The sequence below is a fragment of the Cicer arietinum genome, chromosome 4, assembly GCF_000331145.2.
Source record: "Cicer arietinum cultivar CDC Frontier isolate Library 1 chromosome 4, Cicar.CDCFrontier_v2.0, whole genome shotgun sequence".
Lineage (NCBI taxonomy): Eukaryota > Viridiplantae > Streptophyta > Magnoliopsida > Fabales > Fabaceae > Cicer > Cicer arietinum.
The window spans coordinates 26,228,000-26,249,814 of NC_021163.2; the positions used below are offsets into that span (position 1 = coordinate 26,228,000).

The 21,815-nt window shown below is 32.9% G+C and overlaps 1 pseudogene; it reads left to right on the forward strand.

Moving 5' to 3' along the window:
* The first annotated feature begins 5,684 nt into the window (after positions 1 to 5,684).
* On the forward strand, positions 5,685 to 6,649 carry LOC140920013 (uncharacterized; annotated as a pseudogene).
* Positions 6,650 to 21,815: the final 15,166 nt, after the last annotated feature.

Genomic DNA, 21,815 nt, shown 5'->3' on the forward strand with positions numbered 1-21,815 from the left:
TAAAATCTAAATATTTTATGAAATGTAAACTAAATGCACATTGTCTATATAACAAATCAATACAAATAACACAATATTTGATGCCCATTCTAACATATAGAATCATGTTAATTATCCAATACAAAAAAACTAAATACACACTTGTGATCTTTGCTTGCCAATATATAAAATTGTATAGAAATTAATTGGTAATCACTAATTTGAGTACATAGTAATTATACAAGAAGCTTATCTTACTCTTCTCCTTCAAACTCAATGGATGACTACAAAAAAAAAAAAAAAAAAAACTAAATAAAACAGCATACTGCAGTCCAGCACAAACAAACATCAAAGCCATAGTTAGAAATCATTAATCATCTTTATAAATAAAAAATAAGCAAGTCAATTAAAAAAAATGTAATACGAATACATGAATAGTACATTTGTTTTCTTTCAACAATGCTTTAAAACATTAAATCTACAAAATAATCACTTGTTAGCAGATAAAAAGCACACAAAAACGTAAAATAACATAAACATAACATAAGAAAGGAAAATACCTTCCAGATCCAGAAACAAAAAAGTAAAGAAAATGGTGGTTAGAATCATTAGTGTTAATATGCAGAGAAAATATTATAACAAAAAGCAAACCAATACCAAAAATTATAATTAATAATAATAATAATAATAATAATAATAATAATAATAATAATAATAATAATAATTATTAAATCCATATTCGGGCGGGTCAGTCAGCGGCAGTCTCAAATTTATGACCCGAACCTGCTCGTTCCTATCCTTTTGAACCCTAAATTATTATTCGTCGGACTCGTTAGAACCAGTCCACCCATCCAATTCCCTTCACCCGCTTTGGGCATGGAGGTAATGGGCGGGCCCAGTTTGCTGCCTAGCCCTAAGTCATATGACGTATCAAAGTCAACTTTCAGCAACAAACATTTTGTCTTTCCTTGTTCTTGCTAAATTAATGATCTCATTACCTCCAACAACTGCCTTATGGTATAAATGATGTCTGGTTTTGGAAATCATTTTCAAAAGCACTCGTTTCAATATGTTAGAGCATCTCTAATGGTAGTTAAATAAGTTCGTCCACCAGCGTGTAGTAACGTAAAATTCAATTTTTGGCGTGTTCACGGTTAGAGTTGTGTCAAGCTGTCATCACAGTTCTCTCAGGAAGAAACGATACTTTGATAATTTAATAATAATAAAGTTATAACCGTTCCCTTTTTTATTTATTTATTAATAATAATAAATTTATGACCTGAACCCTATTTAATGAACTCATGTTGAGTTCACCGTTGAAGTAAAAAATGAATGAGTTGCTTCAGAATGATGTGACACAGTGGACCCTACCTAATGAACCCAAGTTGAGTTCACCGTTGAAGATGCTCTTACAAGAAGTTTCGATAAAACCTTATACAAGTATCCTACCAAGAAAATAGGCCTATACTCGCTCAAATCCCGCAGATGATCAACCCTCGATATTAAATCCAAGAAAGATGATGTCATTGCATTCAATAGGACAACATCATTATGAAATTCCTACACAAAACCCATACAATATTCATTAATCAATCCCAAATACTCCTTTATAAAACTAAAATACAATTCATCAAGTCCCATTATTTTATCTTCACCACATTTCAAAATAGCTTCCTAAATCCATATTCACTAAAATCTTTGGTCAAGCTCTTGTTAAAGCTGAAATTTTTCGAAAGTTGATGTCGTTCATCTTTGGCGCATTTGATGTTGAATAAAAGATGTTCTTCTTAAAGAGATTCAATACTTCATCCTTACAGCCTCTAGTCCTTCCACCCAAATATCGCATGTTTTAAGGGCAATTAATTGATTTCTCCTTTTTCTTTTATGAAATCTTGCATGAAATTTTTTAGTATTAGCATCTGTTAGAGTCAAGTTGATTCGAAGAACAATGACCCTTAATTGTTTTGATGATAACATAAATTATTTTGTGCGAACAATATATTTAGGTGTGTAAACTCTTGTCACGAGATTTAAAAGTATTTACAATGCATCATCTGAAAAATAGACAAGTTAACGAAAATAGATACGACAATACTTTGATGTATCTATTGAGATATAACTGGTTCTCAAAAACACACTTTAAATGCACATTTCTGAATCTTTTGATACAAGTTCACTCTGGTGATTATGTGTTTGATAATCATGGAATCCAATTTCATCATAGTAGAATTATCCTCTGACTAAAGAAACACATAACATCCTCTGATAATGTCATCTTGCCTTTTCTCTCAAGATACATCAAATCAATTAAGAAGACGGATTTGGACAAGTTTTCAATGTTAATTCAAAATCTATGAAATTTGATACAAGTTATTATTTCACATGTTGATTTCATTCAATCACAACAATAATCAGAAACCCTAATGGACTAAATAACTCTTTATAAAAGGATTTGTGATCGTCACAAAGAAAGTGAAATTAACAATGAAAAACCAAAGAAGAGTTCATGTCGTTACAAATTACAAACTCTTGAAAATCTCTTGTATGAACTCTAAGTGTTGAGAAACCTAAAAATCTTATGAGAGCGATCTGGCTAAACGTTTTTATGTGAGATTTCATTCCAAACCCAATCTAAACACTTTGTAATTTGACCGAGTAATGGATGATGTCCTCAACAGTTTGACCGTACTAAGCGAGAAGGTTGAGATGACTTGAATACAATCAAGTTGACTAAGGTGTTATGTGAACTTGTGATTCCATTAGTTGAATAGTGGATTAAATCCTTCTATGTGAAGAGACTAGACATAACTATCTTGTTAGTGGTGAACCATGATACATTGGCTTGTGTTTCTTTTCTTATCAATTTATTATTGTTTTACTTATTCTTGTTTTCAACCTCACCAATTTTCTGTAAATTATTTAAAATGAAGTTTTCGAAATAACACACAATTCAAAATCCAATTTCTTGTTTTTTTTCTCTACAATTGGCATCAGATCTATGTCTCTAGGTTGAGCACTTCCGCGTTTGATTAAAGATCTTATTATTTTGAATAACTTTTGTGATGAAGCTACAAGTGGAAATATTAATAGGGCTTCCTTATTTGATATGAAAATAATTGAATATTGAAAAAACTAGTTGAGTAGTTTCTACATGTCACACGATCTTGAACTTTGGGATATAGTCGAAGACATCTATAAAGCTCGAGAAGATAATGTTGGTATTGAAATATCCAAAAAGGATCTCAACGCTGATCAAAAGATACAATACAAGATGCATCACAAAGTTAGATCCTTTATAATGAATTCTACTACAAAAAACATCATTGATGTCATGGTTCTTAACTATGAAGGAAATAAACAAATGCAAGAATCCTTATTAGGAAGTACAAACTATTTCAAATGGAAGAGATGAAGACATTGAGACCATGTTTTCTTGATTCCAAACTCTAGTCTCCAGACTGAAGGTTCTCCAAAGGGGCTACACTTCATCTAATCATGTCAAGAAGATCCTCAGAAATCTACCTAGTAAGTGAAGACCAAAGATAACTACAATTCAATAGGCTGAAGATCTTAACAAATTACCTTTGGAAGAGCTGATGAGTTCACTCAGATCTCATGAGATTGAATTAGTGGAAGATGAACCAAAAAGGAAATTGAAGTAATTGGCTATCAAATCCAAAGGAAACAAAACAAACTCCAAGGCTTTGCAAGCTAAAGAAGACTTAGTGGAAAGTGAATTAGGCGATCAGAGTGAAGACTCAAATTACGAAGAGCTATCGTTAAATTCAAAGAAGATCCAGCGCATGTGGAACAACAGAAAGGAATCATTTGCCATAAAAGATTTCAGGTGATCCACAAATAGCAGAGAAAGTAAAGAAAAATCTAAAAAAAGGAAAATCACATGCTATGAATGCAAAGAACCATGACATTTTAAATTAGAGTGTCTTAAGCTTAAGAAGTGAAACTCTCAAAGAAAATACTTCAATATAAAGAAGGAGAGTCTTACGGCTACCTAGGATGACTTCGACGAATATGAAGAACATGCAAACATGACTTATATTTACTATGAATCTGAAAACGCATATGTTGATGAGGAAATTGAGGTACTATTTAATCCAAATTGGAATGAACTTATAATTATGTTAAATGAATTTATGAACAAGAATGAAAATGTCTCGTCAAAACTAAAAAACCTCGTAAAAGATCATTCCATCTTAACAGACAAGTGTTGAGACAAAATCTCAAATTAATGTTTTTTTGATAATTAAACAAAAAGTTAATTAAGACTTCTAATTATAATTCTTAAGTATTTTGGTATTTAACATGTGTATTTAAATGTGTTAAAACAAGATAGGTACAAAGCATTACAAAACAAATCATATTAAAATCAAGAAAGCAAAGTCAGTAAAACGAAGAACGTTCTTGACAGATTTCTGGAAAACGAAGAACGTTCTCTACATCTGCCATAAACAAGTATGATAAGATTTTTATGTAAAAGATTAGATGCAGGAAGTGCCATCCATTCTGTATCTTCATCAGTAATATATAAGGATCAATCTAAGCAAAAATTATTCTAGAATTCGAAGACTCAACAACTTTCTTCATAAAAAGCATAAAGCAAGATCATTCTCCAAGTCAAGCAAATGCAAGTACAAATGACAAGTTGTAAAGAACACTATTGTTGTACCTTCAAACAGATCTGCGCACGTGACTTAAAGCTTGTAATCATTTCAGACAACTGACAAGATCACAAATACAAGTCAGCTCATCTCAAACCAATTCGAAGAACATTCTTGGATCTCAAGAACATTCTTGGTTTCAAGAAAAACAATTCTGCTTTATGGCTGTTCTTATCCATTCACTTGCTCATGACAGCTGGACTACATCCAATGCTTAAATGAGCTATCATAAGCTCTCTTGAAGCCTATAAATAAAGGTTCACAAAGAAGAACAAATCAAAACTCAAAGTGCCAAGCAAAATATCACTCATTAAAATCATATTCGAGCTTATCAAATCATTTTAAGTTGCAGTTCCATTTCTTAGTGTGATATTAGAATTAATGATTATTGATTTATAATATATATAATCTATTTATCAAACAAGAGTTGAACAATACCCAGATACTAAAATTCTCAAAATCATTAATTTGTAACTCAAAACTATATTGTTAATATAGCTTGAGTAGTTATAATCCTTTTATGATTTAAAAGGTAATTTGTAAAATCGATTTTGAAATAGTGTAAGGTAACCTGTGGAAATCCTTTCTAAGTAGAAAGGTATAACCTTGTAGTTGATCAAGACTGATATGTGGAAACAATATGAAAACTAGGAAAGTTCTTGCTTTGAAGCACTTAGTGAAAAATCTCACATTTGTGAGGACTGGACGTAACCCGTTGTTGGTGAACCACGTTATATGCTTATGTAATCACTCTACCCCTACCTCTATTTATTATTTGTCTTACATTCAGTTTTTATACTGATAAATTGATATTGTTGTTTTTCCACTAACGAAGAACGTTCTTCGGTTATAACCAAGATCAATCTTGAGTTATAACTTTCAGTTTTTAATCAGAATTTTTAAAAGGGAAAATTATAATTCAAACCCCCTTCCTTATAATTGAAATTGTTACTTCAATTGGCATCAGAGCCAGACTCTAAGGGATAAATACCTAAAAAGTGTTAGAGCAAAAGATTCAGGAAGATAATGTCAAAAGCTAAATACATTACTGAAGGAGGGTCATCTAGCAGACCACCATACTTTGATGACTCAAATTATTATTTCTAGAAAAAGCAAAATGCAATTGTTCTTAAAATCAAAAGAAGCTGGTATGTGGCGAATCATCACAGATGGAGACTTCATACCAAGAGTAGATCAAACCAATGCAAAGTCTGCTGAAAAGAAAGAAGCAGATTGGACAACAGATGAAAAATCTAAGGTACTTCTAAACTCAAAAGATCAATTATTTTTATTACGTGTTTTAAGCAAGGATGAAAGTGAAAGAGTAGATGAATGTGATACGACAAAGAAACTATGGGACACACTGAAAACTCACCATGAAGGAACAAGCCATGTTAAAGATAAAGAATTGACATTGGCATTCGAAAATTTGAAATGAATGAAGGAGAAACAATTGATGAATGTACTTGAGATTCACAACCATAGTGAACGAAATGCGTTCTCTTGGCAAAGTTTATTCAATTCAAGACAGGGTAAGAAAGATCATGAGATGTCTTCCAATCATGTGGAGACCAATGATGACAACTATAAGTCAAGCCAAAAATCTTGAGGTACTAGGCTTGGAAGAACTTATTGGAACTCTGAGAGTACATGAAGTATTATTGCAGGAAGATAAACCTGTAAAGAAAGACAAAATAATAACTTTAAAAGCATCTCAAAATTCATCAAGTATTCAACAAACAAAAGAGAAATATGACTCAGAAGACAACCAAGAAGATTATGATGAAGAGATTGCTCACCTCACAAGAAAAATACAAACAATGATAAGGATAATAGATCATATCAAAAAGGGATCCTTAGATAAAAAGGACTTCAAAACTGAAGTGGATAAAAGTAAAATCACTTGTTTCGGATGCAACAAACAAGGACATTATGAAACTGAATGTCCATTGAACAAAAGAGTACCAAAGAAATTCCCCTTCAAGAAGTAGCCAATGATAGCAACCTGAGATGATTCTGATGAATCGGAAGCAGATGAACCTAAAGAAGCCAACCTATGTCTGATGGCAAACGCTGAAGATATAGAGATAACAAATTATGAACCATGTCTTTTGTGTGAACATATGGAAAACGTATTTGATAATTTGCTAAATGATTAAAACTTTCTTATTCAAAGGTGTAGTTCTTTTAAAGAAAAATTTCACAAAGAAAAAGAAGAGAAAGAGAAAACTTAGGCTATAAATGATAAACTTAAAGAGATCATAAAAAAAAATTGAAACTAAAAGTTCAAAAAGTCAAGAATGATCTTCACCTCCAAAGGAGAACGTTCTGCTTAAAGTTGAAGTTGAAATTCTTAAAAATGATTTGTCAAATTTTATTAAAGCTACTAAAACTTTTAAAAGAATCATGGGATCTCAAGTTGGAATATTTGATATTGTTGGTGTTGGTTTTGATAAAACTCAAAAAACCAAAATGTATGAAAACATTTTTGTTCCTAAAAGGAAAGAAGAAAAATGCAAAATTAAATGTTCATATTACAACAAAATTAGACATCTGGAATTTGCATGTCATTTTAAAAAAAGAGATGAAAAAATCAAGAAAAGAAAGATCTTCAGAAAAGAAAAACATTTTGGAACAAAAGCAAAATTTTCTCAAAATCTAGTAAAAGGAGAACGTTTTCCAGTAAATGTAACAAAAGAAGAACATTCTGGAGCTTTACCAAAACTAGTTGCAACTCAGCTGACTAAACCTTTTTCAAAATAAACTACTAGATATTCCTCCTGGTCCAAGAATGGCCACTCTGAGATAATATATGACATTAAAAAGGAATCATATTTGAAAACTAACACTCCAGAACCCAAAACTAAGTGGGTACCTAAAGTTAATGGAACCAATAATTCAGGATGGTTTTCAAGATACCAAGAAAAAACCATGGTCCAAGAACAGTGGCTGTTCAAGACATATGACGAGTAAGAATTGCTTCATGTCATTCATCAAAAAGGATGGAGGATCCATTACATTTGACAACAATGATCAAGCAAAAATCAAAGGCAAAGGAACTATAGGTAAAATACATTCTGCCAAAATCAATGATGTTCAATATGTTGAAGGATTGAAACATAACCGGTTTTCTTAGCATTAGTCAACTCCGTGATAATGGCTTTGAAGTTATTTTCATACCAAGCATATGTGAAGTGAGAATCACAAATTTTTGTGAAATTATATTTTCTGCACCCAGAAAGAAAAACATTTATATTTAATACATTGAAGAACTACTAGTTGAATCATGCCTCATGTCCATAAATAAAGACAAATGGATATGGCACAAGAGAACTGGACATGTAAGTATGAAAACAATTTCAAATTTATCAAAATTAGATCTTGTTAGAGGACTTCCTTAAATAAACTTTGAAAAAGATAAAATATGTGAAGCTAGTGCAAAGAGAAAACAAGTTAAGAGTAGTTTTCAATCAAAAGAATTTATATCAACCAAAAAACCTCTTGAACTACTTCACATTGATATTTTTGGTCCTATCAAAACTACTAGTCTAGGAGGTATGAAATATGGATTCGTTATTGTTGATGATTTTTCTAGATACACATGGGTACTATTTTTAAAACAAAAGGATGATGCATTTGACGCTTTCAAAAACTTTTGTAAAAAGGTTCAAAATGAAAAGGAATCCAATATAATCACTGTACGAAGTGATCATGGAGGTGAATTCATTAATGCGTCTTTCAAAATATTTTTTGATGAACTTGGTATCTCTCATAATCTATCTTATGCAAGAACTCCTCAACAAAATATAGTTGTTGAAAGAAAAAAAATAGAACTTTGCATGATATGGTATGAATGATCTTGGAAGAATCAAATATTGAAAAGTATTTATGGGCAAAAGTTATAAACACTTCTTGCTATATTTTGAATCGTGTTTCAATTAGAAAAATTATAAACAAAACACCCTATGAGATCTGGAAAAATAGGAAACCAACCATTTCATATTTTCACATCTTTGGTTGTTATTGCTACATCTTAAACAACAAAGATAACTTAGGAAAGCTTGATGCAAAATCAAACAAAGATATATTTTTAGGATATTCAACAGAATCTAAGGGATATCATATCTTAAATTTGAAAACCAAAATTGTTGAAATAATTATGCACATATTATTTGATGATCTTGATTTAAAAAATAAAGATGATGAGGAGGAAGAACAATCTGGGCAAACACAACATATTGTTCTCCAGGAAAACGAGATTGATAAACAATCTCTGTTTCAAACTCCTCATAGAAGTTGGAAACTAATAGGTGATCATCCTTATAAACAAATCATTGGAGATACAACTAATGACATTAGAACAAGAATGTCATTTAAAAATGATGAAAAAAGAAACATGGAAATGATATCCCAAATTGAACCCAAATCAATCAAAGAGGCTATAATTGACCAATCTTGGATTGATGTAATGAAAGAAGAACTTCTTCAATTTGAGAAGAATGAAGTCTGAACCCTTGCTACAGATCCACTAGATCAAAAAATTATTGGAACAAGATGGGTCTTCAGAAATAAGCTAGATGAAGAAGGAAAGATTGTTAGAAACAAAGCAAGGTTAGTTGCTCAAGGTTATAGTCAACAAGAAGGAATAGACTATGATGAAACTTTTTCTCCAGTTGCAAGGTTAGTAGCCATACAAATTCTTCTTGCATATGCATCTTATAAACATATCAAACTTTTTCAAATGGATGTTAAATGTGCATTCTTCAATGGCTTTTTAAATGAACAAGTTTATGTTCGTCAACCTCCCGGTTTTGAAGATCAAAAGAAACCAAATTATGTTTTTAAACTCACCAAAGCCTTGTATGGTTTAAAGGAAGCTCCTAGAGCTTAGTATGAAATATTAAGTTCTTTTTTGATAAAAAAAATGGATTTTTCTGTGGAAATATTGACACGCCAGTTTTTAAGAAAACACATAAAAATGATATTCTCATTGTTCAAGTGTATGTTGATGATATTATTTTTGGATCAACAAACGAAAAAATGTGTGAGGATTTTTTAAAACTTATGCAAAGTGAATTTGAAATGAGTATAATGGGAGAATTGAGATATTTTCTTGGTTTACAAATAAAGCAACATAAAAATGAAATTTTCATTTGTCAAGAAAAATATATCAAGGATCTTTTAACTAAATACAAAATGAGTGAAGCCAAGATTATGACCACTCCCATGTATCCATCATCCTCATTAGATAAAGATGAAAATGGACAACCAATTTCTGAAAAAGAATATAGGGGTATGATTGGCTCATTACTTTATTTAACTGCAAGAAGGCCTGACATTGTTTTCGCAATAGAATTATGTGCTAGGCTTCAATCTTCACCAAAAGAATCTCACCTAACTGTCGTGAAAAGAATTTTTCGTTGTCTTGTTGGTACTACTGATCTTGGCCTTTGGTATAACAAAGGTTCTCATTTTGTTTTTTGTAGCTTATTGTGATGCCGATTATGTTGGTGATAAGATCGAAAGAAAAAGCACAAGTGGTGCATGTCAGTTCTTAGGAGAAGCGTTGATAAGTTGGTCATGTAGAAAGCAAAACACGATTGCTCTATCCACCACTGAAGCTAAATACATTTCAGTAGCAAATTGTTGCTCCCAAGTCTTATGGATCAAAAATCAACTTGAAGATTTTTCAATAAGATATTCTCACATTCCAATATATTGGGATAATACTCGTGCCATTAATCTATCTAAGAATCATATTCAGCATTCAAGATCCAAACATATTGAAATAAAGCATCATTTTATTAGGGATCATGTGAACAAAAAAGATATTGAATTAATCTTTGTTGATGCAATGAATCAGTTAGCTGACATTTTTTACAAAACCTCTTGTTGAAGAAAACTTCGAGTCCATCAAAGAACGATTAAAAATCATCAAAAATCCAGCTCAAGATCGTTAAAGCTCAAACAAGAACATTATGGTCATAAAGGAGAACGTTCTCCGTTTTGAGCATGTTTGCTCAAGAACGACCTTTGTTTTTCATCATGAGAAACTTTCAAAATTAGCTTTTAAACTGAAACGTCTGCTACTTTTCAAAATGTAATGGCTACCCATGCCCCACCTATCACAATGAGGAAGGTCTTCTACTTTTAAACATGCCCCGCATTCATCTTTAGAGAGAACTTTCTTTGATTACATGTCACTGTCACATGAGTTTAGTCCCCCTCCAATCACATTGGACCACTCGCAACCATTCTTCCTCCATTGTATCAATGTCCTCTTCCTTCAATCAGTCAACCCCATCTTCCAAAAACTCTCAACCCTAGTTCCAACACTACATCCTCCAAACGAAGATCAATACGTGTTCTGACAGGTATTGGTATTTCAAAAACTAAAAATATAGACACCACAATCTATACCATTTCAGATGATGATTCTGAAACCTCACCACCACCACAAAATCCTAAATCACAAATTGTTTTTCCATCCCAATCTTCCAAACCAAAATCCCTAGAAATTTCAAAATCCCTAGAAATTCCAAAATCCCCAAAAATTTCACAACCCCCAGTAATTTCAAAATCCTCCAAATCTCCTTCAAAAATGCTTTCTTCCAAAACCACCTCCTCTAAAACTAAGCCCACGATTCCAAAATCCCCCTCGTCTTCAACAATCTCTCATTTTTTAGCCTCCTAAAAATTAAAAAATCCTAAAAAATTTACAAAGAAAAGTTCAACTCAAGAACTTTTTTCGTCCAAACTCCCAACTGAAAAACGTTCTCCACTCAAAACTCAAGATTGTTCTCCACTCGAAACTCAAGAACATTCTCAAGTAAAAACTCCAAAATCAACAAAAACCTCCAAAACCACAACCATAAAACCCTCCACCAAACCTTCTTCTTCCAAAATATTTATTCCACCTTTCGTTCCATCAAAATTTAAAACATTGTATGCTGAAAAATGGTCTCAACGACCTATTGGCATTGGTCATGTTTTTAGTTTTGAAAACCTACAAGTTGAAGGAATATCCATTCCATATCATACTGATGCACTTGGATGGGCTGATTTCCTTAAAATTTACGACTGCTATTACCCTAAGGTCATTCGAGCATTTTACCGCAAAGATGAAGCATTTGCAGATAAATCCCTCATTGTCTCAAAATCAAAAGGTATTGAGATACGTCTAGAACCCTTAATTTTGGCTGATATTCTTAAATTACCATCTGAAGGCCCAACAATTTTTAGAAAAGATTGGTACACATCCTTGAACACCACCAAAGAAGAATTGTTTCAAGAACTGTTTATTGATGGGTCTACAAAATTTTTCTAAACTGACCTAAAACCACTTCCAAAAATCTTCAACAATATAAGTCAACACTTCATCCTTCCTCATTGTGACAGCCACAAATTTGTCTCTAATAATGATGCAATAGTCATTTATCATCTTCTTCATTGCAAGAAGCTGAATCTTCCTAACCTAATAATCCAACATATGATTGTTGCAGTTCATAAGGATTATAAGAGAAACACCGTTCCATATGGTATGATTTTCTCCAAAAGTTTTAGGCTTTTTCAGATACCCTTGTTGTTTGAAATTTCAAACATTTAGATCTCCAAATTCTCATCCAAAAACTTCTCCCATATGAAACAAATTTCCACCATCCCATCCTCACCAAAATCAACCTTCAATCCATCTACCACTAAAAGAAAAAGGTCTGCACGCACCTATATTGACAACACTGAGCAGTGCTCACCTCAAGAACGTTTTTCCCCTCCCCAACATGTTGAAGAATGTTCTCTATTTCCAACTATTCCACAAAATCTGAATCATATCCTTGATCAAGTATTTCCTCCAACGTCTACTATTCCACCCTTCACCAATCCATCCTCTTAAGGTAATCTATGCATTCCACTTCAAATTCAGCACAAATCTATGATGTCATAGCCTTTGTGTCCCCACAAAAAACATCTACCTTTATCTTTAGAATAAGCCAATATTTGATCTTTCCAGATTTAAACATAGCTGGCCCATCTATGCCTCATCGTTCTGATCCTACAAACTCTCTTCCTTCCATCAATACTTCATTTGCCACCTTATATACATTTTGTACCACTGCTGCTCCATCCCAAAATACTCCTCTCACCACCCAAATTGATGATGAATAACGTCCTTCTAAAAGGACCAAAATGGAAAGGGAAACATCCAAAACATATAAGGACATCCCCATAATCATTGTTGCCCTTCAAACCATCATAGCTAGGTAAAGCTTATCAGGACAAAGAGCAAGTTATTCTGCGAGACTGGATGGCTACTTAGCTTTCTCCCAAGCTTAGACCTGAGCCTCAAATGCCTAATCCTCCTCCAATTTTTCCTGACATACCTCAGCTGTCACTGTCTCCATAATCTGAGAGGTCTTCACCTTCATTGTCTTTATGATTTAGCTTTAGATTAACTCTCCTATTCCTTTTTGCCATGACAAAGGGGGATAAGTTAGTTAGATTTTAAGAATCGTAAGTTCTTTTTGTTTGACTACTTTTGTATTTTTGTTTTGAACCACCTTGTAATGATCTAGATCTTTATTGTTATATCAATGAAATATTATTATTTGGTTTAAATGATTAGCACATATTGATGGGGAGTTTTTTTTTTTTTATTTTTTTTTACTAAAAAACTCTATAAATTATTATTAGAATCAAAATTAAAAATCAAAGTTAATATGTTTTGTCATAATCAAAACGGGGGAGATTGTTGAGACAAAATCCCAAATTAATTCTAATTATGATTCTAAGTGTTTTGGTATTTAACATGTGTATTTAAGTGTGTTAAAACAAGATAGGTACCAAACACTACAAAGCAAATCATAATAAAATCAAGAAAGCAAAGTCAGTAAAACGAAGAACGTTCTTGACAGATTTCTGAAAAACGAAGAACGCTCTCTACATTTGCCAAAAACAAGAATGATAAGATTTCTATGTAAAAGATTAGATCCAGGAAATGCTATCCATTCCATATCATCATTAGTAATATATAAGGATCAATCTAAGCAAGAATTATTCCAACATTTGAAGACTCAACAACTTTCTTCATAAAAAACATAAAGCAAGATCATTCTCCAAGCCAAGCAAATGCAAGTACAAATGACATGCTGTAAAGAACATTGTTGTTGTACCTTCAAACAGACCAGCACATATGACTTAAAGCTTGTAATCATTGCAGAAAACTGACAAGATCACAAATACAAGTCAGCTCATCTCAAACCAATTCGAATAGCGTTCTTGGATCTCAAGAACATTCCTGGTTTCAGCAAGAACAATCCTGCTTTATGGCTGATCTTATCCATTCACTTACTCATGGCAGCTGGCCTACTTTCAACGGTTAAATGAGTTGTCATAAGCTCTCTTGAAGCCTATAAATAAAGCTTCGCGATGAAGAACAAATCAGAACTCAAAGTGCCAAGCAAAATATCACCCATTCAAATCATACTCGAGCTTCTCAAATCATTCTAAGTTGTAGTTCCATTTCTTAGTGTGATATTAGAATTAGTGATTATTGAGTTCTAATATATATTATCTATTTCTCAAACAAGAGTTGAGCAATACCCAGATTCTAACATTCTCAATATCATTACTTTGTAACTCAAGGTTATATTGTTAACGTAGCTTGAGTAGTTGAAATCTTTTTATGATTTCAAAGGTAATTTTTAAAATCCTTTCTGAAATAGTGTAAGGTAACCTGTTGAAATCCTTTATAGGTAGAAAGGTAGAATCTTGTAATAGATCAAGACTAATATGTGGAAACAGTGTGAAACCCAAGAAAGTTCTTGCTTTGAAGTACTTAGTGGAAAATCTCACATTTGTGAGGACTAGACGTAACACGTGTTGGATGAACCAAGATATATGCTTGTGTGATCTCTCTATTCCTATCTCTGTTTATTATTTGTCTTACATTCAGTTTTTATACTGATATATTGATATTGTTGTTTTTCCACTAATCAAGAACGTTCTTAGTTCATAACCACAATCAATCTTGAGTTAAAACTTTCAGTTTTTAATAGGAATTTTTAAAAGGGCCGATTATAATTCAAACCCCTTTCCTTATAATTGACATTATTACTTCAACAAGTACATGTCTCTTGAATAAGACTTTGAAAACATACAAAACGACAATCTAACTTTGAAAGAAAATATCTCAAAAATCATCTGAAGTAAGTACCAGTAATTCAATTAAATATGAAAAAGCTTTCCAAGATTTTTTTAAAAATGGAAAAGACATAAGCAAACATGCTTCCCTGATCTATGGTGTTAATAGAAAGGAAAAAAAAAAGGTATTGACTTTGAGGAACTATAGGAAACTCCAAAGATTAACTTACCGAAAACGGTGTGCGTATACTGGTTAAAGAAATATCATGATAAAATAACTTGTCCTATATTGAAAACATGGAAAGACAAGACACATTTCAGAACTAACAAACAAGGACCCAACCAAATGTGGGTACCTACAAATAAAATAAACTATCTTGTTGATATCCTTAGCAACAAAATTGAAACACTTGTCATTGTACATAGACAATGGATACTCATGACACATGACGAGAGAAAATTATAAGATCATACCCAACAAGAAAACACTCAATTTGTGGCAAACTTAAAAAAGATTTTGTGGCTGAACAAACCCTCACAAATTAATGATAGAAAAAACACCCACAAATACTATATTTGTGATTGAAAAAACTCTCACAAATAAAAAATATTTTTTGTGTGGCTCATTATAACATTTGTGGCGGTCAAAAAATGATAACAAAATTATTTGAGGAAAAAGTTACTTGAATTTGTGGTGGCCAATACCCTTACAACAAACTTGATTGATTGAAAATATCAGCAGAATTCTGTGGCGGCATATACCCTCACAAAATCAGAATGTTGGAGCAATTTCTCTAATTTTGTTGTATTTTGTGTTGAATTGTTTAGGCTATTAGCCCAATTTTTATTTTATGAAATTAAGCACTAAAAGTATAACTTTGTCAGAGTTTGTAATATATTTTTGGAGAACCGATTAAAATTATTTATTAGAGAATAATTTAATTAAATTACGGAGAATTTATTACAGACAAAAATTTTAAGATGTCACATGTTACTAATAAATTCATCTGTGTGAAAAAGATTTAATTTAGAATTTTGATGTGGATGGATAAATTTTGGTGGTGAATAAATTTTTATAAATCTTTATGTTTATGAATCGAGATCGTTCACACAAAGTTAACGATGGGGAGAACTCTGAAATATTAATGTTGTTGTGGTGAATAAAGAAAAATGATTTTCTTAGTTTGTCTTTTCAAAAGCAGTTGTTATGGTCGATGATCAAGTATGTATACATCTTGTTAAAAAATATTCGAACTTGTGTTTAAAAGAAATTAGTGAGTTGTGGGTTCAAGTTTTATATGTATATTTTCAATGTTTAGAAAAGTTTGCATGATTTTAATTAAAGTTTCAAGTTTATTAAGTAAAGGTTCAAGTCTTGAGCTAAAATTTTTAATTTTTTTTAAAAGATCACATGTTTCAAGAACTAAAATACAAGCTTTGTTGGAAAATAATATTTTGATAGGAATGAAACTATTTCAAATAGTTAGAACTTTGAAACTAGAAAAACATTTATTGATATTTTTATATGGTTATGTTGTCAAAAGGTAAATACTTTGATTGAACACTTAGTCTTTAAAAATATAGTAGATCTAACTTGTAGTTATTTAAAAAAAAAACAAAACTAAAAACAAATGAGTTATGACAAAATTGAGAAAATTATGATTGTGTGAAAAATTTTAAGAAAAATAATTTAAGACATTCCGAATGATTGGTAGTAAACTCTCTAAATTTTTTGAAGGATGTTGATTTCTAAAAATAAGTTTTCATATGTTGAAAGTATGTATTGTGAATAATAATACTATTAGTTCTTACTCGATTCAAAATCTTTTAGTAAAATATACTCTAAGGGGATTAAGAGTGAGAAATGATTTGTAAGATAATTAAAGTCTCAGGGACTAATTTGACTAAGTCAAACACTATTTGATTGAAGGTGTTGGCATGAGCGAGAGTTTTGTTGTGTTTGATTGTGGTAGCGATAATTGTTGAAAAAACTATAGTTAAGGTAACGTCTCCTTCTAAATTTTTATTTTGCATATAAGGACCTTATATGTGTGATTAATGTGTGAATATGTGGCGAATAAGATTGACGTGATTATGCATTCATGATTGATAAAATGTGTTGCTACATATTATGAATTTTATTAATGAGAATATGTATTGAGTATGTTATGTAAAAAAGTATTACAAAAATTATTAGTGTTTAATGAATATTAATAGAAGAGTCTTATAATAGATGCATTTACATAATAATTATTGAGAAAAAGTCAAAGTATACTCATGCATTTCATAGTTTGTGGTGACCGTGATGGACCAAAATGTTAGTGGTGACCAGGATGAGCCACGATGTTAGTGGTGACAACGATGGGCCATAGAGTGGTTCTATGAGTTGATTGGTCCACCTTATCCTTACAAAGATTTTGGAGTCGTGTAGATCTGTGATAGATTGTCCCAATTAGTACTGGTATCTGAGAGGTAGTGCATTCATGATTTATGCCCCTCGATGAGAGTTTGGAAATTCCAGAATCATGCGAATTGATATGCAAGCATTGCATTAGGGTTCTTGGTACGCGAGTCATGTTTGTTATGATATGATATATGTATATACATGCCATGTTTATTGTATGTTATTAGACCATAATAGTTAAGTGCTTATTATTGTTATCATGACATAATTGTTAAATGTTAATCGTTAATTTTGGTTGTGAACCTTTACATTATTGTGGAAATTGGGTTTTGCCCTCAAATGATACCCGAATTCATTCCACCTATTGTTACACTGATGATGAAAACGTAATTAGACTTCCTTGATCTGCACTCGCCCGAGTGCTTGGGCATACAACCCCATCTCAAGCACGGCTACATATACGGGAAGAATGGTGATGACTAATAAGAGAGATGGGGCAATATTTCACGTGGGGCTCACACATGACATGATCGACTATCCTGTACCCTTGGGATTGGTACTTGGGGCGAATGGAGCGTGGGCTGGATGTAGACGATGCTTCAATTAGAGGTGAGACAGAGGCCACCGTATGTGTGATGATATCATTCTTGGAGAATTACTTTTGTGCAGGTGTCTGCCGAGAATACCCCAGTGATATGAGCGATGTTTGATAGGTCTAATAGCCTTAATGTATTTTCTAGTGGTATACTTTGTATTACTATCCCAAAAACTATCGTAACTTGTTTGTATGAATGATATAAATATTTATGACTCTTGTCGCTTTTTGTTACGACATATTATTTTATTAATTTTTTTTTTAATTTAAAAATTCTCCCACGCTGTTAAAAATCGGAGTGTTACATTGTGGTATTAGAGTTTCGGTTAGATTGTAGGTAGACCTTTAGTTTGGGAGTCAATTATTTGATCATGCGTTGGGGTAAGTTGTTAGGTCTTATGTAGTTATTGTGCTCTGATGTAGGTGAAAGTTATCTTTTTGAATTCTTCTAAGTGGTGTTAAGATTTTTACTTGATGATGGTTTTGTAGGAAGCAATGCCTCCAAGAAGGAACAACGCTGCAAGAGTCAATGTCAACCGGGATGATTAAATGGCTTAAGCAATGAATAATATGGTTGCTTTTGTTGTTGCACAAACAGCTGCAAAGTCTAGCCGAGATCTGGAGAAGAGGGAAATAAAGATTCGTGCCGCTGAGTCAAGGGGATTGGAAGATTTTCGTCGTCACAATCCTCCAAAGTTCAAGGGTGACGAGAGTCTAGAAAAAGCCGACCGTTGGATTTTGAAAGTGGAAAAGATCTTAGAAATGATTAATTGTCAGACATGGGTGAAGGTCAACTATGATACATATTTGCTACTAGGGGATGCTGAATATTGGGTGGAGAATTACAATGTTTCTGATAGGATCAGCTCATGAAGAGGTGAACTGGGAGTCGTTTAAAAGGAAGTTTTTAGAGAAATACTTCCCAATGAGTATTAGGACTATGTTGGATGAAGATTTTGTTAAACTATATTAGAGAAATATGACGGTGGGTGAATATGTTGCTAAGTTTGATGAAAAATTTATGTGTCACCATTTCCAAAATGGATTGAAGTATGAGATTCAAGACTTTGTTCTGCCATTGGGAATTCAACATTTCCAAGTCTTCGTGGGGATATGTAGATATGTTGAGGACATGAAGGACAAGAGGGACAACTGAGGAGGGATATTTAGTTTAGGGGGCCTAGTCATGTGAATAATAAGAACAACAAAGGAAAGCAAAATGTTAAGCCCTATGACCGACCACAGTACAACAACAGAGGTCAAAATCTCCCGGGGAACCAAAACTTTGGAAGAAAATTGGGACAAGTAATTCGATGTTTCCGATGTGGGGAAGAGGAACATTACGCTAATGCGTGTACCTCTAAGAGTCTTCCTTGCTACAATTTCCAGAAGTCAGGGCACTTTGCAAGGCTTCGAAGCTGGAACCAACAATGAATGCAGTTAGAGCTACCCATCTTACTACTAAGTGACGCATTTATTGCATGAGTGCTGAAGGTGGAAATCAATCTAGCAATTTGATCTAACGAGACTGCGAGATTGCAGGTAACACTCTAACTGCACTTTTTGATTTGGGGGTAATTCATTCCTTCATTGCTATAAACTGTTTGAATCGTTTGAAGTATTTGTGTCTTCTTTGCCTTTTGATTTGGTTGTTTCCATATCTACTAAGACTTTCACCGTAAATATTGCATGTTTACATTGTCAAGTAACTATTCATAATAAAGGTTTCTTGATCAATTTGATTTGTTTACCCCTATAGTCACTCGAGATCATTCTTGGTATGGATTGGATTTCGTATCATTATGTAATCTTGGATTGTGCTTGCAAATAGGTTATTTTCCTCGAGCTAGGAGTAGTTCGATATCTAGCTGCTAACAAACTTAGAGTGTCATTTAGAGAAGGAATTTAAGAGTTTATATAATTGGAAAACGTGGTTGCAAGATAGACATGAGCATAGAATACGTGGTGTTTGTCAAGGAGTACCCATACATATTACCACCAATAAGAGAGGTGGAATTCTTCATTGATCTACACCCAAGAATGAGACCTATTTCGATTGCAGCGTATCGGATGTCGCCATTGGAATTGAATGAGCTTAAGGGCCAAATTGAAGATTTGTTGGAGAAAGGATTTATTAAACCAAATGTGTCACCATGGGGAGCTTCGGTGTTGTTAGTTAAGAAAAAGGACAGAAGCTCGCGCTTACGTGTGGACTATAAGAAACTTAATAAGGCAAATATTAATAATCCTTATCCTTTACCACATATTGATGATTTGATGGATCAGTTGAGAGTAGCCGCAATATTTTTGAAGATTGATTTTAAGTCAGGTTACCATCAGATTCGAGTAAGAGAAGGAGATATTCAGAAAACTGCTTTTAGAATCCGTTACAGACATTATGAATATCTTGTTATGCCATTTGGAGTTACCAATGCACCATCAATTTTTATGGATTACATGAATATGATCTTTAGCCTATTTCTGGGTAAGTTCGTTGTAGTGTTCATTGATGATATCTTGACTTATCAAGGAACGAGGAAGAACATGGAGAGCATTTGCGTCAAGTTCTTAAAGTTTTACGGGAGAAACAACTGTATACCAATCTGTCGAAGTGCAAGTTTTGGCTTGAAAAAGTGAACTTCTTAGGACATGTGATAGCCAAGGAAGGAATCGTTGTAGATCCAACAAAGATTAAGACAATCCTCGCTTGGAAACAGCCTCAGACTATCATAGACATTAGAAGTTTCGTCGGACTAGTAGGATACTATATGAGGTTCATTGAAGGTTTTGATAAGATTGTAGCTCCATTGACACAAATCACTAGAAAGGATAAACTGTTGGCATTAACAGAGAAGTGTGAAGAAAATTTTCAGTTCCTAAAGGAAAAGTTAACAACCTCACAAGTATTGGTCTTACCACAACCAGAAGAACCATACAAAGTTTACTGTATGCGTCTCACCAAGGTTTGAGATGTGTTCTGATGCAACACAAAAAGGTTATAACCTACGCCACAAGACAATTGAAGACTCATGAAATAAACTATCCTACTCATCATTTAGAGCTTGCTGCTGTAGTTTTTGCATTAAAGATCTGGAGGCACTACTCATATGATTGCACATTCATAGTGTTCAGTGACCATAAGAGTTTGAAATATTTGTTAGATCAATAGGAATTGAACATGCGTCAGAGAAGATGGAGGAAGACTTTCAAGGATTTTGATTTCACATTGCAGTACCACCTTGGGAAGGCCAATGTGGTGGCTGATGCATTGAGTAGGAGAAGTGTGTCAGATTCTTCAGCAATAATGGCTAGACAATAAGAGTTGCAGGAAGCATTTAGAGACCTACACTTAGAAGTAGAGTTTGCACCAGGAATTTTGAAATTCAGAATGATTAAAATTTTGAGTGGTCTACTTGAAGACATGATGAATTTTCAAGAAAAGAAGAACCTAATAGTGCAAGGAAAGACGACATAGTTTAAGATTGGACCAGATAATATTTTGAGATGTAATGGAAGAATTTGTGTACCGACAATTGCAGATATGAAGAAAACATTTTTAGAAGAGGCTCATAAGAGCAAATTGAGTATCCATCCCAGAGCAACAAAGATGTATCAAGACTTGAGGCAGAACTATTGGTGGCCAAGAATAAAGAGACATGTAGCGGAGTATGTATCAACTTGTTTAACTTGTCAAAAAGCAAAAGTGGGACATCAGTGGCTTGCCAAAATGTTATAACGTTAGATATACCTGAATGTAAGTGGGATATCATTTTCATGGACTTTATAACCGGATTGCCGAAAACAAGGAGAAAGGATTATTCTATTTGGGTGATAATGGATCAATTAACTAAATGCACACACTTTTTACCAGTAAAGATAATCTATAAGGTAATTAAGCTAATAAAGATATACATTACTGAGATTGTGAGATTACATTGAGTACCCTCGAGTATTGTATCATACCGTGACCCAAAATTCACGTCGCACTTTTGGGAGCGTTGCATGAAGCGTTGGGAATGAA